This window comes from Sapajus apella, unplaced genomic scaffold (genome assembly GCF_009761245.1).
Source record: "Sapajus apella isolate SASKATOON/1434 unplaced genomic scaffold, GSC_monkey_1.0 scaffold66, whole genome shotgun sequence".
Taxonomy (NCBI): domain Eukaryota; kingdom Metazoa; phylum Chordata; class Mammalia; order Primates; family Cebidae; genus Sapajus; species Sapajus apella.
This window is the reverse complement of record NW_022437006.1, coordinates 10,585,518-10,590,858: the sequence shown is the minus strand read 5'-3', so window position 1 is coordinate 10,590,858 and position 5,341 is coordinate 10,585,518. Positions and strand designations below refer to the sequence as shown.

At 48.8% G+C, this 5,341-nt stretch overlaps 1 pseudogene; it reads right to left on the bottom strand.

Annotated features, from left to right (window-relative positions):
- Nucleotides 1–2,254: 2,254 nt before the first annotated feature.
- LOC116530341 lies at nt 2,255–4,379 on the bottom strand (annotated as a pseudogene).
- Nucleotides 4,380–5,341: the final 962 nt, after the last annotated feature.

Below are 5,341 nucleotides of genomic sequence, written 5' to 3'. Positions count from 1 at the left end.
TCACTTGATACCTCTTCTCTAACCAAAATAGAGGCAACAGAAGAAAGAGGTGAAAAATTAGGGTTTTAAAGTCAAACAAATCTGGATTCAAAACTGCTCTTTAGAGGCTTTTGTGTTACTTATCCATGAGGTGAGATCATATATACTCATATAATGTTTAGCATTAAAACAAAATCTTTATAGCATTTGTAGATAAGCTCAGAGCTTCACAAAGAGTATTCTGAGCCCTTTGGCAGTCTAACAATGGATTATATTTGTCATAATAAGTCTCTTCAATATTTGGGGTAGCCAGGCAGAGCTTGAGGCAAGTGGGGTGGCCAAAGTCTGTCAGGCTCACCACCTCTAGCCATGAACAGCTCCTTGGTTCCCACAAGAGACAATATAATGAACTGTTTCTAGTACTTGCTGCTCTACCCAACATGCTCAGCACAGTGAAGAGGGTTCTCTACTACCAGGTCATCTACATCAGCTACCATCCATCATGGATAAGACAAAAGCCCAAAGTTGCAAAAGGTAATCCAAGGTTCTGGATTGGAAGTGTCATATGCCCTTGCTTTGTCATATTTCCTGTGCTCTTATGTTTGTATCTGCCATCGGTGTAGCAGTTGCTTCTTCTGATTTTTTGGATTTGTTTTAGGGAATGACGTTTTTTTTTTGAAGATACATCTATGGTGTTGGTTGGGTAGGACACTTCAGCTTTGATTCTGAGTATGTGCAGTAGTTTAGTCTTTGTATGATTTATTTGGCTGTATACAGCATCAATACTGTCTGGGACTTCCTTAGGGTGGCACAGGCTACGGCTGTTAATGTTGTCTGTAGTGCAGTTTTGTTGAGATAGGAATCCCAGCTGAACTTGTCCTTGAGCCCCAGTGGTGGTGGCAGCATGCTAAGCAGGCCTGTCCTTGGGCCCCTCAGTGGCATACACAAGCACCAATATTACTGAGCCCAAATAGGCCAATTCTTGGGCCTCCAGGTGGCTGCTCAGGTGCTGGCAGTGGCAACAATGACTGGGCAGGTGGGTGGGTCCTTCAGCCCCTAGGCAGCATGTATGATGTGAATGATGGCTGTAGCACTAATAGGACATCCAGTGGGCTCCCAAGGGGCACATGCTTGTGTTAGAATTGCTTTGACAGGCTAAGTGTGTCAGTATCAAGGCCTCTAGGTGGTAGATGTAGGTCGGTACTGGCTTTAATGGTAGCAGTAACCTAAGTGGGCCCATCCTCAAGTTCCCAGGAGAAGTGCACAGATGCCAATAGTGGTAGATGGAGGGAGCAATATCCAGGTTCCTGGAAATTGTGTTCAGTCACTGAGGAACAGGGGAAGTGCCACTCCAGATAAACCCATCTTTGGGTCCCCTAGGGGTGCACACAGGCACAGACTGTGGTAAGCAGGATGGTATTATTCCCAGGTTCCCCAGAGGAGTGCTTGGGTGGCAGCAGCAACAGCTGCAGTGAGAGTCTAGCTCAGGGCACAGGCAAGTGCATGTGGCCTTGCTGCTGGGGAAACAGGGTTGCTACTGGTGACAGTAGCCACAGGCAAGCAGCAGTCAGGCTCTGGGGAATGCATGCTTCAGCCCCCAATAATGGTAGCCTTGATGGCAGCAGTGATAGCTGCGGAAAGAGCCAGCCCTCAGTGTGCATGCCAGTGGGCAGCATCCCTGCTGCTGGGGGTAATGGGGTTGCTGCCACTTGTGCACACCTTTTCCCCCAGCAGCAGCAGTGTCAGCAGTTGTGGGCTGAGAGAGCTTTTCCTCAGAGCATGTGCAAGTGCACTGAAGCTCTATTATTGATGAGGACTGGGTTCCTGTCAGTGGCATTAGCCCCAGGCAGGCAGATTTTAAGCTCTGATAAGTGCATGTTTGTCCCAAGGAGAGCTTTCCTAATGCATTGCACCACTCATTTTCCAGGGCACAACACATTTGCATGTGCTAGAGTGCTGGAAACCCTACTGCTCCATTGAGTCCAACCAGTGTTACACTGCTGCAGACCTCCAGGTAGATAAAGGAGTATGTCCATGTGGCTCCAAGGATATGTAGATGCAGGGCTGCCAGGTCCCAGGGCAGAATGCAGGCAACTGGGGGCTAGGCTCTCAAAATGGCATTGTGCTGCAGCTGCTAGGACTCAAGAGATTGTCTGGGACCTAGTGTGAGCTCCTCTCTGGAGCAATGTTATCATGTGATCTCTATGCAGGTCTCTCTGCAAGTCCCAGGTCAGCAAGGGTCAGTTGAAGGGGGCTTTCAATATTTTTTTTTTGCTATGAAAATGCTTCATTAGGCAAAACCACAAACTATATAAAACATGCTTTAAGATGGAAGAAGAGGAGATGTAAAGACAAAGAACAAGTGTATAGTGACACATGGCTATCAGAACACACTAAAGAATTCATACTGTTTCCCCACTTTACCCAGAAAAGGAAGCTTCTAGGCTTCCTCTTCCTCCTCCTCCTCCTCCTCCTCCTCTGAGTACTGCTGGTACTCAGGCATTTGGTCGTTTATGTTGCTCTTGGCCTCAGTGAACTCCATCCCTGAGTCCATGCCCTCACTGATGTGCCAGTGCAGGAAGACCTTGTGCCTGAACATAGCTCTGAACTGCTCTGAAACACATTTGAAGAGCTCCTCGATGGCCACGCTGTTGCTGATGAAGGTGACCGACATTTTTAGCCCCTGGGTTGAGATATCACAGACGGCTGTTTTTACATTGTGAGGGAGCCAGTCAACAAAGTAGCTGTTGTTCTTGTTTTGAATATTGAATATTTGCTCATCCACCTCCCTCATGGACATGCGACCTCTGAAAATGGCAGCCACCATTAGGTAGTGGGCATGATGGGGGTCACAGGCAGCCATCATATTCTTAGCATCAAACATCTGCTGGGTGAGCTCAGCCACAGTCAGGGCCCGGTACTGCTGGCTGCCCGGGCTGGTCAGTGGGGCAAAGCCAGGTATGAAGAAGTGCAGCCAGGGAAATGGGACCATGTTCACTGCCAGCATTCAGCTGGCCTGGGAAGCACAGGCACATAGTGACCCCATTCATGGTAGTAGACACCAGGTGATTCAGGTCACCACAGGTGGGTGTGGGCAGTTTCAGAGTTCTGGCATAGATGTTATACATAACTTCATATCAATGCAAAATGTCTCATCTGCATTTTCTATGAGCTGGTGGACTGAGAGAGTGACATTGTAGGGCTCCACCACAGTGTCTGACACCTTGGGCCAGGACAGGATGCTGAATGTGCTTATGATCCTGTCTGGGTACTCCTCCCAGATTTCACTGATTAGAAGGATACCTATACCAGACCCAGTCCCCCCACCCAGGGAGTAGCTCAGTTGGAAACTCTACAGGCAGTCACAGCTCTCAGCCTCCTTCCTCAATATGTCCATCACTGACTCCATCAGCTCCACACCTTCTGTGTAGTGCCCCTTGGCCCAGTTGTTCCCAGTCCCACACTGACCGAAGATGAAGTTGTCTAGCCTGAAGATCCGCCCAAAGGGCCCCTAGTGCACAGAGTTCATAGTGCCTGGCTCCAGATCCATAAGCACAGCACAAGGCATGTACCTGCCACTGCTGGCCTCGTTGTAGTACACAATGATGTGCTCCAGCTGCAGATTGCTGGCCTCATAGTAGGTGCCAGCAGAGTCGATGGCATGTTCATCAGAGATCACCTCCCAGAACTTGACGCCAATCTGGTTCCTGCACTGCCCAGTCTGTGTGAGCACGATCACCCTCATGGCCAAGGTGGGATTAGGGAAGCAGTCCATAGTGGAAATGTAGACCACTAGGAATCTCTCATTTATCCTTTCCCCACCCTAGTGAGCTTCACTCGGACCCCAGCTATTCAAAAGCTGAGCTGGATGCTTTGCTTCCTTCTCTGTCCATGGCTTGGGTGTTTCCTGTAATTTCTCTATTGAATTCCAGTGTTCTCTCTTAGATGCCTCCTTGGAAGTGTGATTATCTGCTTTCCATTTTGGTTATTCTTTGTGGACGAGGTAAGTGCCAGATGCCTCTAGTCAGCCATCCTGAATTCTCTCTTGCCAAAATAATTTAATAAGAAATTACACAGGGTTTTTATTTTTCTTTTTTCTTTTCTTACTGAATCCAGAACTTTAAGGAAATTTCTACCAGAATAATGGCTGACAACAAGACAATGAAACAGAGAACTCAATAACTACACATCACAAGGAATATAATTTGTGAAAAAAAATTGTGTGAAAATCACACTGGGACTGGTTAGACAGTGGGTGCAGCCCACAGAGGGCAAGCTGAAGCAGGGTGAGGTGTCACCTCACCTGGGAAGCCCAAGGGTTGAGGAACTTCCTTCCCTAGCAAACGGAAGCCATGAGAGACTGTGAGGAACAGTGCATTATGGCCCAGATACTATGCTTTTTCCATGGCCTTTGCAAATTGCAGACCAGGAGATTCCCTCGAGTGCCTACACCACCAGGGACCTGGTTTTCAAGCACAAAATCGGGCGGCCATTTAGACAGACACCAAACTCACTGCAGGAGTTTTTTTTTCATACCCCAGTGGCTCCTGCAACACCAGCAAGACAGAACCATTCACTTCCCTGGAAAGGGGGCTGAAGCCAGGGAGCCAAGTGGTCTAGCTCAGTGGCTCCCACCCCCAAAAAGCCCAGCAAGCTAAGATCTACTGGCTTGAAATTCTCACTTCCGGCACAGCAGTCTGAAGTTGCTCTGGGATGCTCAAGCTTGATGTGGGGAGGGGCATCTACCATTACTGAGGCTTGAATAGGCATTTTTCTCCTCGAAGTGTAAACAGAGCCACCAGAAAGTTCAAACTGGGTTGGAGCCCACTGCAGTTTGGCAAAGCAGCTGTAGCCAGACTGCCTCTCTACATTACTCCTCTCTTGGCAGGGCATCTCTGAAAAACAGGCAGCAGCTCCCCTCAAGGCCTTATAGATAAAAATCCCGTCTCTCTGGAAAAGAGCACCTGGGGGACGTGGTGGCTATGGGCACAGCTTCAGCAGACTTAAATGTTCCTGCCTGCTGGCTATGAAGAGGGCAACAAATCTCCCAGCACAGAGCTTGAGCTCTGCTAGGGACAGACTGCCTCCTCAAATGGGTCTGTGAACCCCATTCCTCCTGACTAGGAGACACCTCTAGCAGGGTTTGACAAACACCTCATACAGAAGACCTCTGGCCGGCATCTGGTGGGTGACCCTGTGAGACGAAGCTTCCAGAGGAAAAAACAGGCAGCAATCTTTGCTGTTCTGCAGCCTCTGCTGGTGATACCAAGGCAAACAGGGTCAGGCGTGGACCTCCAGCAAACTCCAGCAGACCTACAGAAGAGGGGCCTGACTGCTAGAAGGAAAAATAACAGAAAAAATA